This window comes from Schistocerca americana, chromosome 3 (assembly GCF_021461395.2).
Source record: "Schistocerca americana isolate TAMUIC-IGC-003095 chromosome 3, iqSchAmer2.1, whole genome shotgun sequence".
Classification (NCBI taxonomy): domain Eukaryota; kingdom Metazoa; phylum Arthropoda; class Insecta; order Orthoptera; family Acrididae; genus Schistocerca; species Schistocerca americana.
The window spans coordinates 352,606,651-352,621,006 of NC_060121.1; positions in this window are offsets into that span (position 1 = coordinate 352,606,651).

The following is a 14,356-nucleotide window of genomic DNA, read 5'->3' on the forward strand; positions in this document are numbered from 1 at the left end:
TACGAACGGCTCTGGAGCAGCGCAGGATGGCCCAGATCGAGTAGAACGCCCTCTATGAGGAAGAGGAAGGACTAGTTTATGGACCTGGAATAGCAGATTGAACGTAAGTTGCATAATATTGCATTTATATGTAGTCAAAACTTAAAAGGTGTTCATCTCGAAATGACTTTTTTTTTATCGCGCGGTATGGTAACTTCAAGTCTACTGAACCGAATGGCATGATACTCTGTTTCCGACGAAGCTAAGTAAATTGTCTAGGAGTTGTACCAATTTTATTCCGATACGTCAACTATAAAGATTTTATTTGGCAGACGAATTCGAAAAATCGGTGAAAATAAACCTATTTTCTTCAAATGGCCGCCATTTTGTTTCCTATGCTCCAAATAACTTAAGCGACGTACAACTCCTAAAGAATCTTATATACTTCACTAACGTCAACTCAATTATGTTTTCAGACTAGCCTACTAACCTGTGACATACCGTGTGTGGAGGTGTACATCGAAATTTTGTTTCGTTCTGACGGCACTTACGCCTTTGCTCTTAGACATTTCCGGTCGAAAAAATTCCAGTTTGTAGAGGAAATATCAATAAATATTTTGAGAAGATTTGACATTGATATCTGTAACACATCTCGAGAAAAAAATTCTCAAAGAACATGCTTTTTTCGGGCCAAAAATAGTAAACCTCCCCTTGAAAGGAGATAGTATCTGAAACTAACCAAACAAAGCGAGAATATTGTTTTAACAGCTATAGATCGGAGTTGTCGCGATCGACGGACGTCGTCCTGTGTCAACTAGACTTTATCATCGATTTTCATCAAACCGACACACACACACACACACACACACACACACACACACACACACACACTCGCCACACCATTCAGAGCACAATGCCGCGTATGGGCCTCCTCAGCAGGGCCAGCCGAGTTGGCCGAGCGGTTCTAGGCGCTACAGTCTGGAGCCGCGCGACCGCTACGGACGCAGGTTCGAATCCTGCCTCCGGCATGGATGTGTGTGATGTCCTTAGGTTAGTTAGGTTTAAGTAGTTCTAAGTTCTAGGGGCTGATGACTTCAGCAGTTGAGTCCCATAGTGCTCAGAGCCATTTGAACCATTTTCCTCAGCAGGCGCCGTATTCAAGCAACAATGCTGACCGCTGATCATCGGCGATGAATGCTGGAATCTGCACGCCAGTACCGCAACTGCACGTCCACTAAATGGCGACTGGTGGCCTTTTTTAGATGAACGCGTCTTGATGTTCCATAGGACAGATGGCCGTTGACGTGCCCTGCGTGAAACGTCTGAAAGCAAAACCCAGCAACAGTCGAGAGATCGTTATGATCTGCTGAATGCTTCCGTGGTATTCGCTGGGTGGTCTCGTGGTTCTTCGAGGTATGCATCTATCCTTGGAGACCATGTCCAAATCTTTGTGCCGTTTGGTTTTCCTCGGCAGGCTGGCGTCTATCAGCAGGACAGTGCAACGTGTCACCCAGTCCACAGTGTACGTGCGTGGCTCATAGATCACCAGGATGAGTTTACTCTGCAGATGCACAGTCAATGTAGAATCTGTGGGACCACCATCGGGATGTATGCACCATGGATTGTCACCCGAGAAACCAACTGCAGCTCACTACGGCACTAGAGTCAACATGGCTCCATATCCCTGTCAGTACCTTCTCTCTTTGACTCTCTTCCTATACGTCTTGCAGCGGTCTTCGCTAAGAAAGGTGGTTATTCCGGCTTTAGACAGGTGGTCCCATTAATGTGGCTGGACAGCGTACTGATCTTCGAACAACTTTTGGGAATGCAACCTGGATACGTCTTCAGCAACCGCCGATGATTCGAAAGGTGAACACCCCGTGATTTCTGAGACACAAGTGCAGTGAGAGATTTCTGTGCAAGGAAATTTGAACCATCGGTAGGCTGACCAAGAACCGTATTACGGCGTATGCAGAAGGGCTACACACACGCGCGCACACACACACACACACACACACACACACACACACACACACATCATAAATAACTAGTGCCCTGACACAACCAAACACCAACTAGCATTTACTCTGTCTCTCTGAACAGGAAGACAGTAGGTTTTGAAGCGTTACAAAGATTTCTTTTCCTTCTTAGTCTGTATAGCTTGTCTTGAATAACCATTGATGTTTTTTTTTCATAGAAATTACTGGTTTTGTGACGAGAAAAAAAACTCACGCAGTGTTTGTACTTAAATTGCAATAACGCTAATTTAATTTTTATCCCCGTAAAAAAAAAGACCTCTGTCATTTTTTCCACTTGTTTTCCATTCTTCTCTTATTGGCTATTCTTATGATCTCCCTCTTACTTTTATCTTTTCAGACGTCTTAACCATGAATTCTTCTAGAGTAATAAATAAAGATAAATGAAATTAATTCTATTGTGCTTCTTCAGTTTAGTGTCAGTATTACGTTTTAACAGCTCTTCTCATGGATCCAGCGGTGTGTTTATGTGATCAGATTTAACCAGCTTGGCCGTAGTCTGTTCTGCAGCCATTGTGGCCCTCTCTTTGACATAACTACTACTTATATTTGGCAGTACGAACAGAAATTGGTGCACTTATAATTTTAAATTTCACCGTAATAACAACTTGCAACCAAGCCAATTAATTCCAAAGATAATATTTGCTCTTCTCATTACTTACTTTCAGCGTGGCAAAAAACATAGTTTACCATAAAGTATTTGCTACGAACAACTACAATACAGTTTTCTTTCTCAGCCATGTCAAGAACGTTTTATGTGATGTAAGTCCGTGACTGGCTAATGAAGCAGTCCGAATTTGGACACTATGCAATCCGAAAGATTTTTCGTGTCTCCATCTTTGCTCAGATTGCATGCAACGTTCCATACAAATTGTAAGCAGCGCTTAGTCCAAAAATTCTCTTTGTATTTATAACGTCACTTGGTTATTTAATCTCTGGTACTTCCTTAATATCTCCATAGGATGACCGATTCCAAGGCAGTGCTCTGCAGATGGAGATTTGGTCGGCTCTTGTAACTGTGTGTGAGGAGTAACTCAAGTTTCATATAATACTATTTAATAACGTTTCGTCGCCATCGACGTGACGCTACTTCGGAAGTAATCTAAAGTGAACGCCAGCCGCTAAATGGTTCAAATGGCTCTGAGCGCTATGGTTCTTAACATCTATGGTCATCAGTCCACGCCAGCCGCTAAAGCCTACACTGCACTGTGTTCATAACTGTTTCATCGCTCATTTTAAAGTGTTTATCAGAGACGACAACGCTTCACACACTGGATACGTTAGTATAGACTTCCGCAAGGGGACCAAAAGGAGGTACTTGGACGTTCCTTTAATCTGAGTTATACACTACTAATTCATTATATAAGTCTCAAGCATTCCTAGAACGAACTTATGAAGCTATCAAACCGCAGGAACAACATTGGCTAGCTTAAGGGGAAACAATGTGGCCTTAGTAAATTCAGCGCCAGTTAAGGCCTGAAGACTGCGCACTGAAGCACCCAAACTGATAGCCATATTATAAATAACGTCGTAAGGACCGTTGTTGGAGTTACATTTTATTGCATTTGCAGATCAGTGCGGAAGTAGGATCCCCATCCTTTTCAACCTGGTGCAAGATGCAGTAATAGAGATAAGAAAACACAATATAGTTAACATTAGTGCACGTAATTGTGTCAACCTGAGAAGGTAGAGGGAGGTTGAGGCTGTTTTGACGCAGTCGTACGATGTTTAGACACTTGGTTTAGACACTTCTATCGATTGAGGTTTCTATTTCTAGTTTAGCACATACTCCGTCAGTCCAAAAGGTTTAGTGATAGGATTAAAAAAGTAAAATAAGAAATAAGAAAAATCATATAGAAAAAATTTACGATGGAAGTTTTAATGCTTCAGGTATTTTACATGGCCTCTACTCCCCCCCCCCTCTCCTCTCCCCACCACCACCCCCACCCCCCCACACACACAATACACATATACACACACCCCACTTGCATACAATAAACAGTACGTTTATAAAACCACGTGAAACTCTCATAAAAGTCCTTCCTTGGGACTGGTATGTTGCTCAACTCGCACGTCACATTGGCTTGAATGTTGTTTATATCAAGGCATCGACCTTCCATGCGAATTTCTGCGCTTTGACGTTTTGAGGTAGGCTCTTATGCTCGCATTGATAACACCAACATTCTTCACCTGTTTTAATTTTTCCATACAGCAAGTGAATGCGTTTTCTATTGCACTTAAGTCGCTGTAAGTGTGCACGCGTGGTTGTTTATTGATCGGAGACAAGGTGAGCAAAACAAACTACGCACACACTTTTTCTATTCTTCTTCGAAACATTCTGGAGAAGGTGTTGATCACTTGTTTTAGAGATGTGGCTCGACTGTTATTTGTGGCACAAAAACGTTGACACACTAAGGCCGCACGTCCACTATCTAACAGTGTCTGCTCACAAGTAACTGATCGAATGCACATTGTTGTTTGCGGTTGTTCCTTCAAGCTGCCACAGTAGTTGCTACGTTGGCGTCGCTTGCACGTCTCGGGACGTTTGGAAGGGTGGTGTACATCTAGTCGCAAGCAATTCCATAGCTACATTTCACTCAACTTTCCAAAAATTGAAGTTTTCAAAACACATTTTATTTAACTTTTATCACGCCAGTCATCATTAAAATATAGAAATAATGAAAATTTGCAATAAACCCTTTTGCATTATCACATATATTTTTGTACGCAAGAACGTAATTAGAGGATGCGTCGAAGTTAAATAAGCGTTATCTTTCAGTTTATGTTTGCTTCTTCACGTGATTTTTTTCAGTGGTTCTGATTTATCTCTGTTTCAGATTTTTGATTTTCAGTAGCAGATTAACATTATTAGCATACGAATAGAATTGTATTTTGCAAATATTTTCCATATTTATTTAATAATTCATTGAATATTTGGATTTAAACACACGGGTAGGTACGTAATTTCACTTTTTTACACGATAAAGATTTAACCATGTATTATCAAATTATATACTTTGCATGCATTAATGAAATAGTCTTATCTTTTACACATTATAGTAATCTTTACTTCAAAATCAATCAGAAATCTGCAACTTTATGTACTTCCTATCAAATGAAGTTCAATGGGAACATCCCAAACTCTCCGAACTGTGTGGAAAAAAAAAAAAAGAAATTAATTCTCTGCGGACACATATGCACATGAGCAAAGTTAATACCGGGAATATACCTACAATTAATTCACTGATCGAATTTCATCATTGAGGAATACTTTGATTCAGGTACTTGCGTCAGTCAGTTAGCGAAAACACGGTTAACAACAAAATTGCAGTCCCAGAGAAAATGTAATCCTTATGAAATCCTACATGCTTCGAGTAAATTCATCCTTACTACTCTCCGTAACACTTAAGTGTTGCTCGAATCTACCAGTAATAAATCTAGCAGCCTGCTAGATTTATACGTTAATGCTATATCAGACCTTCAAGAGCAAAATTACACAAACGGCCCACGATCTTTCGTTGCTCGTAAAGAATAATCCTATTGGAACAAAGTTTTGAATGAGTAATGCGTTGTAATGACAGTTTTCGTAAACTTTTAATGTTTCATAACAAATATGTGGCATGCGTATAATGTTGACTCATCCACTAAAAGCAGTAAACAACCGTCTGTGATGGGTCCACGGAGGAGTTTGTCATTATTTACAATCGAGATTCGGTTGTCAAAGTTGCAAGGACTTACACAAATTCACTTAATGAATAGTGCAACAGAGTGAATTGTCTAAACGGTCGAGAAAATTTATAGAAAACAGTTGCGTAAAAAGTACTATTTTCGACGGAAGCAATTTACCATCATGTATCAAATACTTGTGAAATATATTGTGTCGTTTACCGTAGTGATCTGGGCAGTAATCTCGAAAGGGAATTGTTCACAAATAAGAATCTACAGAGCCAGTATTATCCTGAGGTTGAAGACTTATTAATAATCACCGTCAACTGGTCAATGAAGCGCGTATTTCGAAGACTACTACACTTATATTCATAAATTAAGGATCATGCTGATACATGGTGAAACAAAGCTCAGGTGGGCGGTTTGCGGGTTTAAATCACCTGGTGGTATGACCACGTGGTGCATTTGACCTGCGGTCGTCGCACGGTGGCGCTGGCAGCAGTCCACATACGCTAGGACGGTGCAGTGAGTGAGTGTGCAGACGTTTTCAGACGTGCTAATGGTGACTGTGTGTTGAAAAGGGCTCAAAAACACATATTGATGACGTTACGAGGGGTAGAATACTAGGACGACTGGAGGCTGGTCGATCACAGCAGGTTGTAGCACGGGCCCTCCGTGTGCCACAAAGTGTGATCTCAAGATTATGGGAACGATTCCAGCAGACAGGAAACGTGTCCAGGCGCTACAGTGCGGGACGTCCATAGTGTACAACACCACACGAAAATCGATATCTCATCATAAGTGCCCGCAGACAGTCACGGAGCAGTGCAGGTAGCCTTGCTCGGGACCTTACAGACGATTGAACAGACATGGTTTATTCGCCCGGAGACCTGCAAGGTGCATTCCACTGACCCCTGGTCACAGGAGAACCCGTAAAGCCTGGTGTCAAGAACACAGTACATGGTCGTTGGAACAGCGGTCCCAGGTTATGTTCACGGACGAGTCAAGGTATAGTCTGAACAGTGATTCTTGGTGGGTTTTCATCTGGCGTGAACCAGGAACCAGATACCAACCCCTTAATGTCCTTGAAAGGGACCTGTATGGAGGTCGTCGTTTGATGGTGTGGGGTGGGATTACGATTGGTGCACGTACACCCCTGCATATCTTTGGCAGAGGAACTGTAACAGGGCAGGTGCATCTGGACGTCATTTTGGACCAGTAAGCCAGCCTTTTCTGGGGTGCAGTGGGTCTCACCTTCCTCCTGATGGATGATAACGCACGGCCCCACCGAGCTGCCATCGTGGAGGAGTACCTTGAAACAGAAGATATCAGGCGACTGGAGTGGCCTGCCTGTTCTCCAGACCTAAACCCCATCGAGCACGTCTGTGATGCTCTCGGTCGACGTATCGCTGCACGTCTTTAAACCCGACCGACACTTCAGGAACTCCGACAGGCACTGGTCAAAGAATGGGAGGTTATACCCCAGCTCGACCACCTGATCCAGAGTATGACAACCCGTTGTGCGGCCAGTGTACGTGTGCATGGTGATCATATATCATATTGATGTCGGGGTACATGCTCAGGAAATAGTGGCGTTTTGTAGCACACGTGTTTCGGGACGGTTTTCTCAACTTATCACCAATATCGTGGACTTACAGATCTGTGTCGTGTGTGTTCCATATGTGCCTATGCTATTAGCTCCAGTTTTGTGTAGTGTCACGTTGTGTGACACCACATTCTGCAATTATCTATAATTTATGTGCATGAGTGTATATGAATGTATTAATGGCGCACAAGTACACCCTTAGCGTAAACAACGTGTGGAAGCAATTGAGATTAATGTTTTTCGGAATAGAGTTCGGTTATGCACTGGACTATCCAGAGCTGTGCTGCAGGGCCGAACTCCCTACAGCGTCTCATTCCTTCCAAAATGCTGGAAGTTCGTGATGGCAGCAGTGAAAGCAGTAAGAGGACAGTCTTTGTTCTTCATATCAAAATCAGGCCTGATGGTGCCGCAGTTACAATATCTGGAGCGTTGAAAATCGACAGGCCGCACGTGTATTACATTGGCAGCAACGATTCTCTACGAAATAATCGTTTGGAATTGTACAAGGCGAGCTGATAGGTTTACGTTACCTGGCATCAATTTTTTTTATAGAACAGTAGGAGCTAAAGGAAAAACTGATTGGCTAGTTGTACGGAAGACCACAGGGATATACAGGAGGATGCAGTCAAAATTTATGATCCATTGTATTGCTTGAACCGAACAGCTGCTGCAAGATTAGGCTGTTGCAATAAGGTGTCTTTGGCTTATGTTGTAGTGATTGTTGGGTCTGCTCAGGATATTAAGCTGCACTGGATTTATAACTAATGTATTCAGTTTCAGAAAATAATTCATAATATTTACGTTTTTTTTTTTTTTTTTTTTTTTTTTTTGTCATCAGTCCACTGACTGGTTTGATGCTGCCCGCCACGAATTCCTTTCCTGTGCTAACCTCTTCATCTCAGAGTAGCACTTGCAACCTACGTCTTCAATTATTTGCTTCACGTATTCCAATCTCTGTCTTCCTCTACAGTTTTTGCCCTCTACAGCTCCCTCTAGTACCATGGAAGTCATTCCCTCATGTCTTAGCAGATGTCCTATCATTCTGTCCCTTCTCCTTATCAGTGTTTTCCACATATTCCTTTCCTCTCCGACTCTGCGTAGAACCTACTCATTCCTTACCTTATCAGTCCACTTAATTTTCAACATTCGTCTATAGCACCACATCTCAAATGCTTCGATTCTCTTCTGTTCCGGCTTTCCCACAGTCCATGTTTCACTGCCATACAATGCTGTACTTCAGACGTACATCCTCAGAAATTTCTTCCTTAAACTAAGGCCGGTATTTGATATTAGTAGACTTCTCTTGGCCGGAAATGCCTTTTTTGCCATAGCGAGTCTGCTTTTGATGTCCTCCTTCCTCCGTCCGTCATTGGTTATTTTACTGCCAAGGTAGCATAATTCCTTAACTTCATTGACTTCGTGACCATCAATCCTGATGTTCAGTTTCTCTCTGTTCTCATTTCTACTACTTCTCATTACCTTCGTCTTTCTCCGATTTACTCTCAAACCATACTGTGTACTCATAAGACTGTTCATTCCGTTCAGCAGATCATTTAATTCTTCTTCACTTTCACTCAGGATAGTAATGTCATCAGCGAATCGTATCATTGATATCCTTTCACCATGTATTTTAATTCCACTCCTGAACCTTTCTTTTATTTCCATCATTGCTTCCTCGATGTACAGATTGAAGAGTAGGAGCAAAAGCCTACAGCCTTGTCTACCACCCTTCTTAATACGAACATTTCGTTCTTGATCGTCCACTCTTATTATTCCCTCTTGGATGTTGTACATATTGTATAAGATCCGTCTCTCCCTAGAGCTTACCCCTACTTTTTTCATAATCTCGAACAGCTTGCACCATTTTATATTGTCGAACGCTTTTTCCAGGTCGACAAATCCTATGAAAGTGTCTTGATTTTTCTTTAGCCTTGCTTCCATTATTAGCCGCAACGTCAGAATTGCCTCTCTCGTCCTTTTACCTTTTCTAAAGCCAAACTCAATTTTCTTTTCCCTTCTTCTGTATATTATTCTTGTAAGCAGCTTCGATGCATGAGCTATTAAGCTGATTGTGCGATAATTCTCGCACCTGTCAGCTCTTGCCGTCTACGGAATTGTGTGGATGATGCTTTTCCGAAAGTCAGATGGTATATCGCCAGACTCATATATTCTACACACCAACGTGAATAGTCGTTTTGTTGCCACTTCCCCCAATGGTTTTAGAAATTCTGATGGAATTTTATCTATCCCTTGTGCCTTATTTGACCGCAAGTCCTCCAAAGCTCTTTTAAATTCCGATTCTAATACTGGATCCTCTGTCTCTTCTAAATCGACCTCTGTTTCTTCTTCTATCACATCAGACAAATCTTCACCCTCATAGAGGCTTTCAATGTATTCTTTCCACCTATCTGCTCTCTCCTGTGCATTTAACAGTGGAATTCCAGTTGCACTCTTAATGTTACCACCGTTGCTCTTAATGTCACCAAAGGTTGTTTTGACTTTCCTGTATGCTGAGTCTGTACTTCCGACAATCATATCTTTTTCGATGTCTTCACATTTTTCCTGCAGCCATTTCGTCTTAGCTTCCCTGCACTTCCTATTTATTTCATTCCTCAGCGACTTGTATTTCTGTATTCCTGATTTTCCCGGAACATGTTTGTACTTCCTCCTTTCATCAATCAACTGAAGTATTTCTTCTGTTACCCATGGTTTCTTCGCAGCTACCTTCTTTGTACCTATGTTTTCCTTCCCAACTTCTGCGATGGCCCTTTTTAGAGAAGTTCATTCCTCTTCAACTGTACTGCCTACTGCGCTATTCCTTATTGCTGTATCTATAGCGTTAGAGATCTTCAAACGTATCTCGTCATTCCTTAGTACGTCCGTATCCCACTTCTTTGCGTATTGATTCTTCCTGTCTAATGTCTTGAACTTCAGCCTACTCTTCATCACTACCATATTGTGATCTGAGTCAATATCTGCTCCTGGGTACGCCTTACAATCCAGTATCTGATTTCGGAATCTCTGCCTGACCATGATGTAATCTAATTGAAATCTTCCCGTATCTCCCGGCCTTTTCCAAGTATACCTCCTCCTCTTGTGATTCTTGAACAGGGTATTCGGTATTACTAGCTGAAACTTGTTACAGAACTCAATTAGTCTTTCTCCTCTTTCTTTCCTTGTCCCAAGCCCATATTCTCCTGTAACCTTTTCTTCTACTCCTTCCCCTACAACTGCATTCCAGTCGCCCTATGAGTATTAGATTTTCGTCGCCCTTTACATACTGTATCACCATTTCAATATCCTCATACATTTTCTCTATCTGTTCATCTTCAGCTTGCAACGTCAGCATGTATACCTGAACTATCGTTGTCTGTGTTGGTCTGCTGTCGATTCTAATTAGAACAACCCGGTCACTGAACTGTTCACAGTAACACACCCTCTGCCCCACCTTCCTATTCATAACGAATCCTACACCTGTTATACCATTTTCTGCTGCTGTTAATATTACCCAATATTGCTCTGACCAGAAATCCTTGTCTTCCTTCCACTTCACTTCACTGATCCCTACTATATCTAGATTGAGTCTTTGCATTTTCCTTTTCAGATTTTCTAGTGTCCCTACCACGTTCAAGCTTCTGACATTCCACGCCCCGACTCGTAGAACGTTATCCTTTCGTAGATTATTCAATCTTTTTCTCATAGTAACTTCCACCTTGGCAGTCCCCTCCCGGAGATCTGAATGGGGGACTATTCCGGAATCTTTCGCCAATGGAGAGATCATCATGACACTTCTTTAATTACAGGCCACATGTCCTGTGGATGCACGTTACGTGTCTTTAATGCAGTGGTTTCCATTGCCTTCTGCATCCTCATGTCGTTGATCATTGCTGATTCTTCCGCCTTTCGGGGCAATTTCCCACCCCTAGGACAAGAGAGTGCCCTGAACCTCTATCCGCTCTTCCGGCCTCTTTGACAAGGCCGTTGGCAGAGTGAGGCTGTCTTCTTATGCCGGAAGTCTTCGGCCGCCAATGCTGATTATTTATCAAAATTTAGGTAGTGGCGCGGATCGAACCCGGGACGGAAGACGTTTTGATTATGAATCAAAGACGCTACCAATAGGCCACGGGTACGTATGTTAGCCATAAAATAGTACTCTGCTGGAAAACAATTAGTACACCTGGAGAGATGACTTCGATCTTGATCTGATGACGGCATACGCCACCTGGGGGATAGTAGATGTACAGATAATGATTTCAACGTCGTTCACGAACAAATAGCGTAGTGGAATAGCTACCAGAGAGCCATCTGTGTCCACTATCTAATAGGGAATGCTCACAGCCAGGAGGATCACTGTGGTACAAACGTGTGGAGGAAGCAACCATATCACGGAGACCCACTCGTGCTTCCTACAGCCAACTGAGCGAGTTGGAAAGGGGTCAAGTGGCTGCGTTACGACTGACGAGATGATCCTTTCGAATAATTAAGAGTTGGACGTGCTGTATCACTTGTGTAACGATCCTGGTATCAGTGGTCACGTGAACATTGTCATACCCACAGACGAGATCCTGGACGTCTTAGCAGCACAGACCCCCGCCAGGATCGTCGTGTTGTGAGGACAGCAGTGGCAGATCGTACAGCAAGCACAGCACAGATAGGAGGGCTGTGAGGACAGACGTGTCGACACGAACTGTTTCGAATCGGTTATTAGCTGTGGGACTATGGGAATACAGAACTCTAGGCCATCTTCCCCCCATGCCATTACATCGACGTGCACGTCTCGGCTGGTGCCGTCAGAGGATCACTTGGAAGATGGAATGGAGTGGTGTGCTCTTTAGCGATGAAAGCGGTTTCCACTGGCACGCAAGTGATGGAAATTTGCGCTTACAACGTAAACGCAGTGAGTGCTGTCTCGTACGCTGCATTCGTCAAAACACACTGGCCATCCCCCCCCCCCCCCCCCCCCCCCGGCCCTATGGTCTGGGATGCGATAAGCTGCAACTCTGATTCACCTTTGGTACGTCTGAAGTTGACGCTAACCAACGCACGGTACGTGCAGAACGTTGTTAAACCTGTTCTCTTTCTGTTCTTCAAACAGGAAGATGATTTGTTATTCCAACAGGATAATAAGTACCCGCAAACTGCCCGTGAATGTCAACGTACTCTGCAAGAGGTACAGATTTTTACCTGTCAAGCACGGTGTCCGGACTAGTGTCCAGTCGGGCACTTGTGGGATATAATTGTACGAGAAGCGACTAGTGCGCCTAGTCACTCAACTACTCTCAGAGAACCATGGGAACAGGTCGAGCAGGCGTGGCATAACGTATCCTAGGACAGTTGCGCTCTAATCTTTGCGGTATGGCATTCCACTGTCGCCGCTAACTACTTACTTGCCGATATTGATTCGATCGTGTGTCGCGAGCTAAGGTCTTTGATCAGGTGTGTGTTTTGTTGGTTTGGCGGAGCCTGTGGAGTGAGTTGGCTGCAGGGAACTTGGCTGGCAAGTTGTGGCCTTTGTGGGATTCCGCCTGTCCGGCGCAGGTCTCGACAAGACGCGTAAGATTAAATCGATCTGGGGCAAGCCTCGCCGTCTCGCTTAAGGTTTGTTAGCGGTGAGCGGCGCAGGGACTACAGACTTCGCGTGTAACGTGGTCGGCCAGTTCTCAGCTTACTCCGAAAGCTTGAAGTTTGCAGCACCTCGACGATCGCCTGTATGGATTGGAGGCAATAGCGCCCTGGCTGGAATCCTGCAAGTCTTGGTTCCTTCACACCTGAGTGCAGTCAGGTGTTGTTTTCTTATTTTGAGTACTCGATGTTGTAAGGCCATGTTTGTGTTATATGGTACTGTACCTATTATATTAACGCACCGAACGCGTGACCATCAGTCAGAGTTACTAACTGCAAATTGTGTTCCAAGTCATATGTCATGCAAGTGTAAGAATATTCCCTGTAATGATTCCCGTGAAGGGAATCAATTGTAACACGACGTTTGTGGAAGGCGGGCAATCTTGGTATATGTGTTTGCTTGAGTTATTGCATCAGCAGGTGCTGATGTTTTCGCTTCTGAATAAGAGTAATTTTAGGGAGTGTTAAATTTTACCTATATTGGTAGCCGCTTTTGCCATTAGTTCATATCGTTTTACTCCTCGGCAATTCTGCATGAAGCCTTATTTGCGTAGGTTACTGTCCCCTTTCGATGCGTGTTGGCAGCGTAGCTTGGGCGGCAAGTGACACGCTACTGTGTCCGCCGCAGAGCATGTTTGCTTTTGGCGCGGTGGCACTTCAGTCATCGCAAAGCGCCTGCGCTGACCGGCAGTCTGCCGCCCCTAACAGTCACGTCATGATGGCTCAAGTTAATTGAAGTTGACTGTTTGATGTTTTCAGCGGAGTGTCTCCGTGTAAAAGGGAAATAGAGGTTTGCTTTATTTCGTAAATTTAAAGAGTTCAGGAGGTTAATCAGCGTTTGCAAGGCCTGACGTTCTTCCTCATTATAATTATTTCTTTAACTATTCGTCCAAACCTTGCACTACTTCTCAACGTGTTAAGACCTGTTACTTATAAATATAAACTGCCGAACCTTATCTAGGTCCACAGTCATTAACTAACTTCACTTGTAAAATTTGGCTGCTCGTTCCTTGTTGGCTGTAATACCCGCCTGCTGTAGCTCTCAGCTGATTTTGAATTTTCATTAATTGTATGTTTATTAAAGGTTGTGTCAAAGTTTGTGTGGTTGTGAGGTGTTAGGATGTACATTTTGATTGCATGCACTTGCAACTTCTCTTGAATTTTGGGCTACTCTATACTTATGAAAGTTTGTGTCAACATTTTTGATGGTGTGTGCCAGTTAAAGCACATTTCAGTTTCATGTACTTCCAACTTACCGTGAATTTTGGAACATTTTATATTTATTAAAGGCTGTTCTTAATGTTTGGTTGGAACATATGCGTGGATTGGTTCAAATGGCTCTGAGCACTATGAGATTTATCTGCTGTGGTCATCAGTCCCCTAGAACTTAGAACTACTTAAACCTAAATAACCTAATGACATCACACACATCCATGCCAGAGGCCTG